At 39.4% G+C, this 17,065-nt stretch overlaps 1 long non-coding RNA gene across 1 annotated transcript in view; it reads right to left on the minus strand.

Moving 5' to 3' along the window:
- LOC103884852 overlaps positions 1–16,533 on the minus strand; it is a 55,183-nt gene extending 38,650 nt beyond the window's left edge. Inside the window, exon 1 of the long non-coding RNA XR_647660.4 lies at positions 16,415–16,533. This is a non-coding gene — a long non-coding RNA (uncharacterized LOC103884852). The remainder of the gene's footprint in view (positions 1–16,414) is intronic.
- Positions 16,534–17,065: the final 532 nt, after the last annotated feature.

Below are 17,065 nucleotides of genomic sequence, written 5' to 3' on the forward strand. Positions count from 1 at the left end.
TACATTTGAAAAAAAATGGAGTCGAAATGGGAAAAATTTTCTGGATCAGGAAAAGACAGTGACCTCCCTCTGTCTGCTACTAAATAGTGTCAGGCCTTGGAGTAATTATTGATAATGCCCATTCTGAAGCCACATTGTAAGGTTCTAAAATACACATTTGAGAATTTTATCCACTCTAGGAGTAGTAGGTTGTGTTTTTTGGTTAAAAAATGTTTCCTTAAGAATAAGAAAACAGAACTTTATCTAATATATGTTTTCAAAGCCCTTAGCTATTCATTGCGTGATCTATCTTGCTCTGTTTTCTAACTTTTCATTCTTTTGCCAATAATATTTTATTTGATTAACTTGTCTTATCTTGAGCAGTTTCTCAAAATAAGGAGCCTAACCACAGCTCACATAGTTTCGAAATAGAATCACGAAGAAGGAAAGCCAAGGGAGTTAAAGACGGGGAGTACATTTTATTCACTCAGGAATGATTTTCCATTTGTTTGTGTCATCTCTGATTTCTTTGAGCAGTGGTTTGTAATTCTCATTGTAGGGATCTTTCACCACCCTGGTTAGCTGTGTTCCTAGGTATGTTATTCTTTTTGTGGCTATTGTGAATGAGGTTGTGTTCCTGATTTGGCTCTAAGTGTGGATGCTGTTGGTGTAGAGAAATGTTATGGATTTTTGTACATTGATTTTATATCCTGAAACTTGGCTGAAATTGTTTAACAGATCTAGGGGCTTTTGGGCAGAGACTATGGGGTTTTCTAGGTATAGAATTATGTCATCTGAAAACAGAGATAGTTTGATTTCCTCTCTTCCTATTCCGATACCTTTTATTTCTTTCTCTTGCCTGATCACTCTGGCTAGGACTTTCTAGTACTACGTTGAACAAGAGTTGTGAGAAAGGGCATCCTTGTCTTGTTCTGATTTTCAAGGGAAATGCTTCCAGCTTTTGCCCATTCAATATGCTGTTGGCTGTGGGTTTGTCATAGATGGCTCTTATTATTTTGAGGTAGGTTCCTTCAGTGCCTAATTTGTTGAGAATTTCTAACATGAAGGGATGTTGAATTTTATCAAAGGTCTTTTCTGCATCTATCGAGATGATCAAGTGGTTTTTGTTTTTATTACTGTTTATGTGATGAATCGTATTTACTGATTTGCATATGTTGAACCAATCTTGCAACCCTGGGATAAAACCTACTTGATCATGGTAGATTAGCTTTTTGATGTGCTGCTGGATTCAATCTGCTGGTATTTTATTGAGGATTTTTGCATCGATGTTCATCAAAGTTATTGGCTTTATGTTTTCTTTTGTTGTGTTTCTGCCAGGTTTTTGGTATCAGGATGATGCTGGCCTCATAGAATGAGTTAAGCAGAAGTGTCTTCTTCTCCATTTTTAGGAATAGTTTTAGTGTAAATGGTATCAGCTCTTCTTTGTCCATCTGCTAAAATTCAGCTGTGAATCTGTCTGGTCCCAGGGTTTTTCCTGTTAGTAAGCTTTTTATTACAGATTCTATTTTAGAACTCATCATTGGTCTGTTCAGGGACTTAATTTCTTTCTGGTTCAATTTTGGGAGGCTGTTTGTTTCCAGAAATTTAACGATTTCCTATAGGTTTTCTAGCTTCTGTACTTAGAGGTATTTGTAGTAGTATTCTGAGAGATTTTTGTATTTCTGTAAGTTTGGTAATACTGTCCTCTTTGTCATTTCTGACTGTATTTATTTAGATCTTCTCTTTTTTCTTTATTAGCCTAGCTAGTGGTCTATCAATCTTTTTTGTTCTTTGAAATTACCAACTTCTTGATTTGTTGATCTTTGAGACGGTGTTTCTGTCTCAGTCTCTTTCAGTTCAGCTCTGATTTTGGTTATTTCTTGTCTTCTGCTAGCTTTGAGGTTGACTTGCTCTTGTTTTTCTAGTTCTTCCAGGTGTAATGTTAGGTCTTTACTTTGATCGTTTTAACTTTTGAATGTGGGCATTTAGTGCTATAAACTTTCCTCTCAACACTGCTTTAGCTGTGTCCTAGAGATTATCATATATTATATCTTTGTTCTTATTAGTTTCAAAGAATTTCTTGATTTCTGCCCTAATATCATTGTTTACCCCAAAGTCATTCAGGAGCAGGTTGTTTAATTTCCATATAATTGTATGGCTTTGAGTGATTTCCTTAGTATTTATTTTTGTTTATATTGTGCTGTGGTCTTGAGTGGCATTGGTATGATTGCAATTACTTTTTTTAATTTGATGAAAATTATGTGATGGCTCATTGTGTGGTTGATATATGGTATGTGCCATGTACAAATGAGAAGAATGTATATTCTGTTGGTTTTGAGTGAAAAGTTCTGTAAATGTCTGTTTCATCCTTTATTTAGTGAGTATCTTTGTTAATTTTATGCCTCAATGATCTGTCTAATACTGTCAGTGGGGTTTTGATGTCTTGCACTATTATTGTGTGGTTATCTAGGTCTCTTTGTAGGTCTCTAGGAACCTGCTTTATGAATCTGGGTATTCCTGTGTTGGGTGCATATATATTTAGGATAGTTAGGTCTTTTTGTTGAATTGAACCTTTATTGTTATGTAATGCTCTTATTTGTCTTTTTCGATCATTGTTGGTTTAAAGTCTGTTTTGACTGAAATTAGAATAGCCACTGCTGCTGTTTTCTGTTTTCCATTTGCTTGGTAGATTTTTCTCCATCCTTTTACTTTGAGCCTATGGGTGTCAGTGCATGTGAAATGGGTCTCTTGAAGATAGCATACATTTGGGTCTTGCTTCTTTATCCAACTTGCCACTCTGTGTCTTTTAATTGGGGCATTTCACCCAATTACATTCAAAGTTTATATTGATATGTGCAGATTTGATTCTGTCATGTTGTTAGCTAGTTATTATGCAGACTTGATTATGTAGTTGCTTTACACTGTTGATGGTCTATGTACTTAAGTGTGCTTTTGTGGTGGCCAGTAATTTTTCCACATTAAGTACTTCCTTAAGGACCTCCTATAAGGTAAATCTGGTTTTAATGAATTCCCTTAGTATTTACTTCTCTGGAAAGAATCTTATTTATTTTTTGCTTATGATGCTGAATTTGGCTATCTATAAAATTCTTGGTTAGAATTTCTTTTCTTTAAGATGCTAAATGTAGGCTCCCAATCTCTTCTGGTTTGTAGGGTTCTGCTCAAAGGTCCACTGTTAGCCTAATTGGGTTCCCTTTGTAGGTGATCTGCTCCTTCTCTCTGGCTACCTTTAACATTTTTTCTTTCATTTTGACCTTGGGGACTCTAATGACCATGTATATTGATGATGGTCAGCTTGTATAGTATCTCGCAAGGATTCTCTGCATTTCTTGAACTTGAATGTTGGCCTCAATAGTGAGGTTGGCAAAATTTTCATGGACAATGTCACCAAAATGTTTTCCAAATTGTTTGCTTTCTCTCCCTCTCTTTCAGGGATGTCAGCGAGTCATAGATTTGGTGTCTCTACATAATCCCATATTTCTTGGAGGTTTTGTGCACTCTTCTTGATTCTTTTTAAAAAATTTTTGTCTGATTACTTTGAATCATATATTTTTTGAGTTCTGAGATTATTTCCTCAGCTCGGTCAATTCTACTGTTAATCCTTGCCACTGTATTATGAAATCTCAAAGTGAGTTTTTCAGCTCTATCAGATCAGTTTGGTTCTTTCTTAAAATGGTCATTTCATCCTTCAGCTCCTGGAAAATTTTATTGTATTCCTTAGATTCCTTGGATTGAGTTTCAAAGTTGTCCTGAATCTCGATGATCATCATTCATATCCGTAGTCTGAATTCTATTTCTGTCATTTCAGCCACTTCAGCCTGGTTAAGAACCATTGTGGGGAAACTAGTGCCATTGTTTGGAGGTAAGAAGACGCTGACTTTTCGAGTTGCCAGAGTTCTTGTACTGGTTCTTTCTCATGTGTGTGAGCTGATGTTTCTTCAGTTTTTGAAGTTGCTGTCTTTTGGAGGGAGTTTTTTAGCTTTTATCTTTTTTGATGACCTTGAGGGGTTTGATTGTGGTATAAGGTGGGTTCAGTCAAATGGCTTAATTTCTGGAAGATTTTAGGGGGCCAAACCTCAGCTCAGCACTCCCAGGCTGTGTACTCTAACTCTGGGAGCTGGTACCAGGCCCCTGCTTTGTTCTCTGGCCGTTCCAGGTTAGGAAGCTGGTGTGCTGGATGGGCAGAGATGTTCCCAGTCTGCTGGCCACAACACTTTGTTGGGGGGTGCCCACCAAGGCACTTTGTTGTGACTTTAAGATCTATGCTTGCTCATGTGTGCCAGTAGCTGTGTTGTGGGGAGGCACACACATGTTAGCTTCTGGGGTGTACCAGCAGTAACAGGGCTGTGGTCTTCCCACGTGTGCATGCACTGGCAGTGGCAGGGGCGGTGCATTGGTGGGGGATTGGCCACCAGCATCTGCATGGGTGTTTGCACCAGTGGCAGCAGCAATGGTGTTGGGGCGGGGTGGGGGGTGTTGATGTCCATGAGCTCATTTTCATGGATCATTGGGCAATTTAAGCTTCAGTCCTCTTCTCAGAAAACAGTGATAATAATTATATTGACCTCACTGAATTTCTTTGAAGATTCAATGAGATGATCCATATAAAGCATATGACACAGTGCAGAACACAGAGTGGGCATAAATAATTATTAGAATTGATGGGCCTGGTGCAGTGGCTCACACCTGTAATCCCAGCACTTTGGGAGGCCGAGGCGGGTGGATCACCTGAGGTCAGGAGTTCGAGACCAACCCGGACAACATGGTGAAACCCCATCTCTACTAAAAATACAAAAGTTAGCCAGGTGTGGTGGTGGGAACCTGTAATCCCAGATACTCGGGAGGTGGAGGCAGGAAAATTGCTTGAATCCTGGAGGTGGAGGTTGCAGTGAGCCAAGATTTCTTAAGGAAGCCTGAGTTGTTTATGCTTTAGTCTATTGGAAAAAATAGATTTTTGGTATAACAAACTGAAATAATGAACATAGCAGAAAAACACAAATCAGTTGTAACTAAAAGTTTCCAACAGCTGGAACATATTTCCTGTTTTCAGAGTATAGAATTTATAAAGGTAACAAGAGATAATGTAACTGGAAGATTCTGAGTCAGGCCCTGTATTTCTCCTCAAACACACACAATTGTCCTTTAAGATTTTTAGAAATTCTGCAGAAAAGTTATATCATCATGAAGAGATAACGAGCTCTTCTCTTAGTCTTTTTTTTTCTTTTGGTATAAAATAAATGTTTCTGAAAGCTAACTCTCATCAACATGAAAGTGAAATTATTAATGAGCTCTTGAAAATACACATAAGGAAAAATAAGCCCATGTTCATCTTTCTTATCTGGCCTCAAGGAGAGATCATTTGGTCACAGCTTGGAGTCAGCCATCAGCTCCACCGTGGAAAGAAATGACCTAGTTCACTTCAGTATTTCTCACTGGAGATTAAAATATATAAAAGTTTAAAGAGTGGTATCTGTCTGGATAGATCTATGCAAAGAAATATATATAAAGATAGGTGTGTGTGTGTGTGTGTGTGTGTACACACACACATATGATTAGCTTCACAAAATTGTATAAAAGTTGTAATAAATGCATTTCATAAGCATGCATTTTACTTACAATCTTATATGTGAAAATTACATAAACATTTTATTGTAGATTTTGCTCTGTTATTTCCAGAAAGAAAATACAATTTTTAAAAAGTCACCTTAGACTTATATTTCATGAATTTTTCCTTTTTTTCCCATCTGGGCAAAAATAGGGACCAGACTCAATTATATTCAATGATATTTTTTAAAAAACTCTTGAGTAATGAGATTATAGCAATGAAATGTCCTAAGTTGATTACAGACTGTTGCTCCCCTCTTTACTTCCCTAACCCTGAATTCTCAGGAACTCTCCCAGAGCAGCAAGATAATAGCAGCAGAAGCTACCTCGTGGTAGGGCGAGGCTTCCGTATCAACAGGGGTAACTGCTGGTAAGCAGAGGAGTAATCATTGCTCTTTTTGCTGGAAATCAGCTGGTTCTGGAGTTGCCTTCTACTTTTAGTCATCTCAGCCCACTCAGAAACTGACCTAGAAAATGGCATTGTCAGTACTTTGCTACTCTGAATTTCACTGTTGGCTATTCACCATGTAGATGCTTGTGCCTACAGAGCAGTTGCAGGGAGATAGAGTAACAAGTAGAAAATTATTAAAGGGTGTCATACCACAAATTGATATAGTGTATACCTAAGTCTCCAAGTAAGTGCTAAATTGGGGAGCTGAACGTGTAAGGGCTGAGGTATTTGAGAGAGTGCTCCATTGTTGATTTGACACAGTTGCCTGAAGTTTGGGCAGAGTTAACACAAGTTTAAGTAGAGTGTGCACACTAGGGAGTCAAAAAATATATTGTTGGATGCACAGGGTGGAGCACAACTGGAGAGAGAACTGACAACCAGACAGAGGAGTATGGGGATTGACAAAGCAGAAAATTGGGGAAATTCAAATATTTTTGAGTAAGGAAGAGGCCTGATGAAAAGCAATATGCCAACATTAATAATAAAACCCCAATATGCCAATATATAAACACATTGCAGTGTTTGTGTGTTCATGTATTTTAAATATATCTGGACTAAAATATTATTTGTTGAGTCATGTACAACCATGTTATTGGTATTACTTTTTTCTTTTCTTTCTTTCTTTTTTTGAGATGGAGGTTCACTCTTGTTGCCCAGGTGGGAGTGCAATGGTGCAATCTGGGCTCACTGCAACCTCCGCCTCCTGGGTTCAAGTGATTCTCCTGCCTCAGCCTTCCAAGTAGCTGGGATTACAGGCATGCATCACCATGCCTGGCTAATTTTGTATTTTTAGTAGAGAGGTGATTTCTCCATGTTGGTCAGGCTGGTCTCGAACTCCCGACCTCAGGTGATCTGCCCACTTCGGCCTCCCAAAATGCTGGGATTATAGGCATGAGCCACAGCATCTGGCTGTTATTGGCATACTTAAGTGAGAAACCCATAATCTCTCAGCATGCATTACCATAAAAATTAACAAAATAGATTCTTCAATTTTTGTTTGTAATCATTCCACGCACTTGTTAATTCTAGCAATGGCCATGACAGGTCCATCTACAAAATCAGTACGACAAAGGTAAACAGAGTGACAGCTACTGTGTTTGTGGGCATTCAGTCAAAAAGCCATTGGTACTCCTTTATTTTTGGTTTGAAGTTACATCCTTACTTTTCTTGTTTGTTTGTCCAACATCTCCCTAACCCCAGTAACCACTATTATCTCTACTTCTATGAGTGCAGCTTCTTTTAATTTAATACGCAACTATGTAAGTAAGATCATGCAATATTTTTCTTTCCGTGCCTGGCTTACTTCAAATAGCATAATGTCCTCCAGGTTTATCCGTGTTGTCACAAATGACCGGAGTTCCTTCTTTCTAAAGGCAGGATAGCATTGTATTGTGTATATATACTACAGTTCTTTATTGATTCAACCATTAATGGACACTTAGGTTGACTCCATATCTTGGCTACTGGGAATAATGCTGCAATGGACACGAGAATGCAAATACCTGTCACACAGAGATACGGATTTTCTGTTGGACACATACCCACTAGTGGGATTGCTGGCTCATATGACAGCTCTATTTTTACTTTTTGAGGAAGATCTGCACAGTTTTCCATAACGTCTGCACTAATTAACATTCCCACCAGCAGTATGCAAGGCCTTCCTCTTTTCTACATCCTTGCCAACATTTAACTTTCATCTCTTTGATAAAAGCCATTCTAACAGGTGTGCGCTGCTATTTTGTGGTGGCTTTCATTTGCATTTCTCTGCTGATTAGTGATGCTGAGCATCTCCTCATACACCTGTTGGTTATTTGCAAGTCTTCTTTTTCCACATACCTGCTGGCCTTTTCTATGTCTTATGCTATCTCACACCACATACAAAAGTAAACTCAAAGCAGATTAAAGACCTACAGGAAAGGCCTGAAACTGTAAACTTGCTGAAGCAAAATACAGGGGGAAGCTCCATAACTTTGGTCTGAGCAATAATTTCTTTTACATGAACCCAAGCACAAGAAAATTTAAAAACAGACAAATGGCCGGGCGCGGTGGCTCAAGCCTGTAATCCCAGCACTTTGGGAGGCCAAGACGGGCGGATCACGAGGTCAGGAGATCGAGACCATCCTGGCTAACACGGTGAAACCCCGTCTCTACTAAAAAGTACAAAAAAAAAAAACTAGCCGGGCAAGGTGGCGGGCGCCTGTAGTCCCAGCTACTTGGGAGGCTGAGGCAGGAGAATGGCGTGAACCCGGGAGGCAGAGCTTGGAGTGAGCTGAGATCTGGCCACTGCACTCCAGCCTGGGCGATAGAGCGAAACTCCGTCTCAAAAAAAAAAAAAATAAAATAAAAAAATAAAAACAGACAAATGAGATTATATCAACTTTAAATGCTTCCACACATTTGAGGAAACAATCAACTGAGTGCAGAGAGAACCTGTAGAATAGGAGAAAATATTTGCAAACTCTACATTTCGTAATGGATTAACATCTGAAATATACAAGAAACAACTCAATAGGAAGAAACCAAATAATCCAATTTAAAAATGTACAAAAAATTTGAATAGACATTTCTCAAAAGAAGACCATGTGTGTCTGACGTCCAAAGACACACAATTTAGAGAAATCTAAAGAAGGCTTTGATCTACAGTAATCTGGTAGATAGCTCAGGAAAACTTGGCGTTCAAGTAAGGCAGTAACAGGGCTCTGGTTCCCAAGCAGACAATGCCAGGCAAAGCATGCAGGTGGATGCTGAACGGAATTCATGGCTGTGACGAGAAGAGGAATATGAATCTCTAAATCCTTAGTGAGCCTGGAAAAAGGCATAATTGTGGCTAGGCGCGGTGGCTCATGCTTGTAATCCCAACACTTTGGGAGGTCGAGGCGGGTGGATCACGAGGTGAGGAGTTCAATACCAGCCTGGCCAAGATGGTGAAACTCTGTCTCTACTAAAAATACAAAAATTAGCTGAGCATGGCAGCAGGCACCTGTAATCCCAGCTACTTGGGAGGCTGAGGAAGGAGGATTGCTTGAACCCAGGGGGCAGAGGTTACAGTGAGCCAAGATCACGCCACTGCACTCCAGCCTGGGCGACAGAGTGAGATTCCGTATCAAAAAAAAAAAAAAAAAAAGCCATATTGCTGCATTGTGAGGTCCGGCTCACCCTTATATTTGCTGAAAGAGCAACTCTAGCCAAAAATGCAAAATAAGAAGTGACTCTTTGAAAATCTTGCATACATTTATATTACTATATCTCTCAGGTATTCTAAAGTGCTAAATGAATTAATTTTTTTCTGAATGAATACTTTAAAATACCTATAATTAAATGGCATATGATAAAAGCACTCACATGCATAAAATGTACATTCATCTTTAGTTAACTTTTCGAACAGTTGCAAAAAGTCCAATTTTGTGGTTTAGTTGCTTAGTGTGCCTAAGATTAATATTTCTTGCATCGCAACAGATACTCACAGGCATCCTCTATTTATTATTCTTTCTGTTACTGTAAACGGGACAACTGGAACTCAGGTTCTCAAATCAAGGCAGACACGCCTTTGAAGCAGCAGTGATAACATTGTGGGTTTCCCCTTTTGGTGCTCATTTTAAGACATTTCGGTTCATCTTTAAAACTTAAAGGCTATTGATATGCAGAATCCTAATAAAATAGATGTTTCAGTGTTCGTGTGGAACGTTTCTGTAATTGGGTTTTAATTGAACTATTTTAAATGGATATTTCAAAACCTGAGTGGGTGTTTTAATAATGTGCTCCAATATGCAGCTGATAATGTCTTTATTCCTATCGGACTGTCAGTGAATTTAAACTTCTATCAGGATTTACTGGTCACTGCTTCCTTGTGACATCCTCTTTTTGTTCCCTGCACAGGCATTCCAGCAGTAACCTTGATAAGACTAATAGCCATGAAACAAAACTATGAAGCCATATTACGTGGCCTCAAGTAAAAACTTTCATATAATATATTATGTCCACATTCTTAGGATGGCAAACATTGCTTATGGTTCAGAGAGAAGCTTATACCGTCTGTCACCTGAAGAGCAGGCACAACAGCAGTTGCTGTGAACACCGATACTCCTTTTTAAGATATAATCTACTCCGATGTGTTAGAGGAGAAGAACAACCTAGGGCACACAGAGGAGTCTACTGTCTAGCAAAAGTCCAGTCCCTTCATCATTTCATCCCTTTTTATTACTCTGAACTCAGGGTTGTAACAAGGATTGTACAGACTCTCAGAGAGATGCACTCCAGATCTCCGAAGATGAGAATTGGACTAGCCAAGATGGTGTTCCTGTTGCTACAGCAAACTCTGGTTTGATAACACAGGCCTAGCTCATATTATTGTACTTCTGTCTATTGTGCTTTGCAGATATTACATTTCTTACAGATTGAAGGTTTGTTGCAACCTGGCCTCAAGCAAGTCTATTAGCGCCATTTTCCCCAGCATGTCCTGCTTCATATCACTGTGTCACATTTTGGTAATTCTTGTGATTTCAAACTGTCGTTATTATTAGGTTTCTTATGATGATCTGTGATCAGTGATCTTTGATATTACTGTTGTAATTGTCTTGAGGCACCATGAACTGCACCCATGCAAGACAAAGAATTTAATCCAGAAATTTTGCATGAGCACCGACTGCTCCACTGACCAGCCATTTTCCAATCTCTCTCCCTCTCCTCAGGCCTAAGACACAATGACTGGAATTAGGCCAGTTAATAACCCCACAATAGCCTCTAGGTGTTCAAGTGAGAGGAAGAGTCACACGTCTCTTACTCTAAATCAAAAGCTAGAAATGATTCAGCTTAGTGAGGATAGCATGTCCAAAGCCAAAACAGGTTAAAAGCTGGGCCTCTTGCACCAAGCAGTTACCCAAGTTGTGAATCCAAAGGAAAGGATATCATGAAGGATATTAAAACTGCTACTCCAGCGAACATACAAATGATAAGAAAGCAAAACAACCTAACTGCCAACTTAAAGAAAGTTTGAGTGGTCTGCACAGAAAATCAAACCAGCTACAACATTCCCTTAAGCTGAAGCTTAATCCGTGACAGGGCCCTAACTCTATTCAATTCTATGAAGCCTGACAGAGGTGAGGGATTGGCAGAAGAAAAGTTTCAAGCTGGCAAAGGCTGGATCATGAGGTTTAAGAAAAGAAGCCATCTCCGTAACCTAACAGTGCTAGGTGATGCAGCAAATACTAGTGTGGAAGCTGCAGTAAGTTATCCAGAGGAAGATCTACCTAAGATCATTGACGAACGTAGCTACACTAAACAACTGATTTTCAATCTATGCAAAACACCCTCCTATTGAAAGAAGATGCCATCAGAGGCAAATGGCATCTCCTATTTAAGAAGGCTTCCATAACTGGAAAGAAGTCAATGCATAGCTTCAAAGCTTCAAAGGACAGGCTGACTCTCTTGGGAAGGGCTAATGTAGCTGCTGTATATTTTTTCAAATTTCAAAAATACTCTACTTCATTTTTGTTAGAGACAAGGTCTGACTGTGTTGCCCAGGCTGGTCTCAAACTCCTGGACTCAAGCAATCCTCCCACCTCAGCCTTCCAAAGTGCTGGGATTACAGGCATGAGCCACAGCACCCAACCTAGCTCGTTACTTTTTAAGTTGAAGTCAATGCTCATTTACCATTCTAAAAATCCTAGAACCCTTAAGAATTGTGCTAAATCTGCTCTTCTTGTGCTCTGTAAAGGGAATAGGGAAGCTGGGATGACAGCACATCTTTTAATAGCATGGTTTACTCAATATTTTAAGCCTACAGTTGAGAACTACTTTTCAGAAAAAAAGGATTGTTTTCAAAACGTTACTGCTCTTTGGCAGTGTACCTGTCTTAAGAGCTGTGATGGGGATGTACAAAGATATTAATGTTGTTTTCATGCCTGCTGGCACAACATCTATTCTGCAGCCCATGGATCGAGGAGTCATTTCAACTTTCAAGTCTTATTATTTGTGAAACATATTTCATAAAGCCACAGCTGCCATAGACAGTGATTACTCTGATGCATCTGGGAAAAGTAAATTGGAAACCCGCTGGAAAAAAAATGTAACATTTGGGATGCTATTCAGGACATTCAAAATTCATGGGAGGAGGTCAAAATGTCAACATTCACAGGAGTCCGGAAGAAGCTGGTTCCAACTCTCATAGATAATATTGAGGGGTTGAAGACTTCAGTGGAGAAAGTAACTGCAGACGTTGTAGAAATAGCAAGAGAACTAAAATTAGAAGTGGAGCATGAGGATGTGACTGGGTTGCTGGAATCTCATGATCAAACGTTAACAGATGAGGAATCGCAACTTATGGATCAGCTAAGAAAGTGCTTTCTTGGGACAGAACCTTCTCCTGGTGAAGACGCGGTGACATTGTTGAAATGACAACAAAGGATTTAAAGTATTACATAAATTTAGTTGATCAAGCGGTGGCAGGGCTTAAGAGAATTAACTCCAATTTTGAAAGAAGTTCTAATATGACAAAAATGCTATCAAACGGCATCATATGCAACAAAGAAATCTTTTCTGAAAGGAAGAGTCAGTTGATGCATCAAACGTCACTGTTGTCTTACATTAAGAAATTGCCACAGCAACCTTAACCTTCTGCATTCGACACCTTGATCGGTCAGAAGCCATCCACATCGAGGCAAGATCCCCACCAGAAAAAGATTATGACTTTGCCGAAGGCTCTGATTGTTGGTTGCATTTTTAGCAATGAAGTATTTTTAATTAAGGTATGTAGAGTATTTTTTAATATTGCTACTGCACACTTAATAGACTACATATGTACAGTGTAAACATAGCTTTTGTATGCACTGGGAAACCAAAGTCTTTGTGTGACTCACTTTATTGAAATGTTCTCTTTCTTGCAGTGGTCTGAAACTGAACTCACAATATTTCTGAGGCATGCCTGTACTGCCCTCTCCCAAGAACGCCTACGTGACCAGCCCTCAAACTGGATCTTCTGCCTCCAAATTATGTTAGCAGTTCATGCAGCAGGCAAAACAGACTTCAATTCTAATAGTTACCTTCTTGCAATCTCTAGTAGCTGCAGCAATCTCTCACTGCAGATGTCTATTGTGATTCTGGGCCCCTGGCCCTTGGTCTACATCTCACATACATTCAGCCTCCTTGTACTTCCAGCCTCTTCTCCTTGTGGCTTGCTTGCTCTGTCACTTTGCTTATGTGCACTGTGGCCAAAGCTAAGGCACCAGGGAGCATCAAGAAAAGGCAAACATCCGTGAGGTGGATATGTGCCAATACTGATATTCTCTTATACCGCAATGCCCTGTGCTGGAGCGTCAGAGAGGAAACGCAGAATGCAGCCGTGCTTCTTTTCAACCTACTGATCAAATTTGGGTAGTTCAAGGTAATATACCCATTTTTTATGTCTAGATGCTACACTGACACTATGATTAAAATACATTAATTTGTAGGAATAGATTAGATGTAAAATTTCAGAACATAAAAAGTACATGTGGTGTCTTGAATCTAAGTTGTACTCAAGAATACCATGTATAATTCCAATAAAACAATGTAAACAAGGTACAGTGTTAGTTGGTTTGATAAAATGGATAAGAGGAGGAGGCCTGGAGCCCAACTACCCAGGTTCAAATTCCAGTTCTACTATTTTTACTAGTTGTGTGTGACCTTGGACAAGTTCCTAAACTTCTCTAAGTCCTAGTGTCCTCAGTTGTGACAGGGTAATGTTGACTCTCTCCTAGAATTGCTGGGAAGATTTAGTGAATGTCCCTGGGCAAGTACTCAGGACATCCTGCCTATCACTGTTTTTCGATCAAACAATAAAGCTTGTGCACATCAGCATGAATAATTGCTAGAAAAATAATTTTGAGTCAATTAATGGCAGGTAAAATGCATGCTATGAAGAAAAGCACAAATAAGAATCTGGTGAATAGCTTCAATACACAGATCATAAATGGAAAAGGCAATTCAATGACTTCTAAATAAATGTACTCAGCACTACCCAGCATGTTGCCTCTACCCAGGCTCTAGCATCTGAATGTCCAAAGCCTTCGCTTTTACGCTCCTTCATTGTGAAACCTCTAAAACTGGTTTACAAACTTGTTCTTTTGTCTCTTAATTTCAAATTTCCCCATGTAATGAGTCTGCAGTGCCTCGCAATCCTTCTTTCAACTGCCAACGGTATTTCGGTTTTCTTCCTATGTCTTTACCAACAAGGGGAATTTGGAAATCAATGTCTTCAATTCTATTCACAATAACTATTTCACTCCTTGGAAAAAAATGCCTATATTATCTACACTAAAATGATGCCTTCTTGACCCCAGCATAGAACCCAGAATGGACAAATTATTTTAAAAGTTTATTACTTAAGGTGTACTTAGAATTCAGCAGGTAAAAACTACTACACAAAGACAACCACCACAAAATTAGATTAAGTTCCCAATTTATTTAGCCAAATATATAGGTAGACCTGGTTCACATCAGAAGGAATATTGCTCGATCAGAGTATCTCAGTTTCTTACTATTTCTCAGCCTTTTTATACACATTCAGGAAGAATATCCTAAAAGTTTGCATACTTGTGGGCAGACATCAGTGCTTCTCTTGATACTTGGTTGAAACCAGTGATCAACAAGGCTACATCTTCATTGAGGAGGTAAATGTAGAGTTATTGGCATGAATTTCCTGTGGTATATCTCCTACTTCATAGTATCCCTATCTTCCACCCCTTACTTTTTTTTTTCTCATACAGTACCACTATATTGGCAGTTCGATTCTGAACTTTGTCAGATCAAAAAATCCAGTTATTCACAAAATGCTACACTCATCCAAAAAGAAAAATATAGTAGGCGATATCTTTAAATATGAGCATTATGTCAGGGTAATTTCATAGCACAAATAAAAGAGATGTAAACATAGCTAAACATTGTGATAATGGCTATGGTTATATGTACTAGTCTTCTCAGGCTGCCACAACAAAATACTATAAATATGGTGGTCAAAACAACAGAATTTTATTTTCTTTCAATTCTAGAGGCTGGAGGTCCCAGACCAAGCTCCAGTGGACCAGTTCCTGGTGAGGGCTCTTTTCTTGGCTTGCAGAGGCAGCCTTCTTGCTCTGTTCTCACATGGCCTTTCTTGTGTGCATGTTCATGGAGACAGAGAACATTTAAAAAGTACATGTCGTGTCTTGCACACTTAATAGACTACAGTACAGTGTAAACGTAGCTTTTATATGCACTGGGACACCAAAGTCTTCGTGTGACTCACTTTTTTGAAATGTTCTCTTTATTGCGGTGATCTGAAATCGAGCTCACAATATTTCTGAGGCCTGCCTGTACTGCCCTCTCCCAAGAATGCCTACATGACCAGCCCTCAGACTGGATCTTCTGCCTCCAATTTATGTGAGAGACTGAGAGCTCTCTCTCTTCCTCTCCTCGTAAGGCCACCAAACCTGTCAGGTTAGGACCCCACCATTATCACCTTAGTGATAACTTTAATTTTAATTACCTCCGACACTCCTAGTATCCAAATACAGTCACATTGGGGGTTAAGGCTTCCACATGAATTTTGGAGGGACACAATTTAGTCCCTCGTATGTAATAGCCATATCAACACCACTCTTACATAAGTTTATCCAGATAATTGGTACAGTCTGTTAAATCGATTGTTGGGTCATCCTACTTATGCTATAGCCTTTACCAGACATTCGCTCTTTGACTTCCAAGCCCATTTCAATAATAAGAGAGTGCTCTTCCTCACATTTTTCTCCTAGTTAGTTCAGTTAACACACACACAGCATTATTACAACAGTTGGGAAATGAAATCAACAATGCTGCTTTTCTCATAGCGACCCATTTTCTACCCCATCCATGCAATTCTGTTTTGTAAGATTTGAACCTGATGGACTTTTACTATCAAGCCCCAGGCCTACATTTGACACTAAGATTCTACAGTTGTTCATTCTATCCTTCTGAGATCTGGAAGATGGGCCACAGGGCTTATCTCATCCTTATGTGTTCACATTTCATGTCTGAATCTCAAGCTTCACACACTTCTGAAGCCTCACTGATTTGTCAAGGAAAAGGAGTACATATTTGATTTAATTATGGCCATCGTATTTGACTCTGTCTCCCTGAGGCTTTTTGGTTTCCAACCAGGATATCGCTTCTGATTTCTCTCTCACCATTACGTTTTCTGAACAGGTTTTCTCTTCCTGTCATGCTAATTAACACATCGTCCCGCCCATCACTACCTCACCTCCATGCACATATACACTCCCATTTCCAGGACATATTCCTCCATTACTGCCATTTCGGGACCTCTTTCCAGAAGAAAGAGATCACATTTCATAGGCCCCATAAGCCACTCACCAATAGGAACTTTTACAGAACTGAAAGGAGCCTTCTGACGGAAGCCACGCCTATTATCCTAATTGCAGACAATAGAGCTTGGAGTCTTCTGGAAGATTTTCCAGAAAAGCCACTGCAAACCACCTTGACCTTCCTCACAGGCCCTTATGATGAGAGTAGAACACTAACATTGATGACTAAATTGTGACTCATCACAGGTGTCAGGGAAGTCTAAACCCAGCAACCATTTCAGATGGCTCTGAAGCATTTGGGGGATAGTTTTAAAAACTTAAGTACTATTTGAATAGTACTTAATGAACTTCAATGAACAACATTGGAAAGGGTATTTAGAAACCTCATTATTATTAACTTTCATGCTATTGTGACTTTATTAAAAATACTTTGTTAAACTGAGAATGCCTTTCCCTTCCAGCACCTACTTACCTGACCATTGTCTCAACTACAGCTGACGGGACCGTGATAGAGGCTTAATGGAAACTAGCCCATGAGATTCTTTTTCTCAGGAATGTGGAACCGAGGCAGAGGTTAGCCGCTCGCCGTGTGCTCTGCAGCTAAATGCATGTCAGTGTAAGGGTCCTCTTCTGTCCTAAGCTGACACAGGCTGCAGGGAAAAGTGACTGATGCTGCCAATTAGAGAGAAGCAGATGAAGG

Source organism: Papio anubis, chromosome 3 (genome assembly GCF_008728515.1).
Source record: "Papio anubis isolate 15944 chromosome 3, Panubis1.0, whole genome shotgun sequence".
NCBI classification, from domain to species: Eukaryota; Metazoa; Chordata; class Mammalia; order Primates; family Cercopithecidae; genus Papio; species Papio anubis.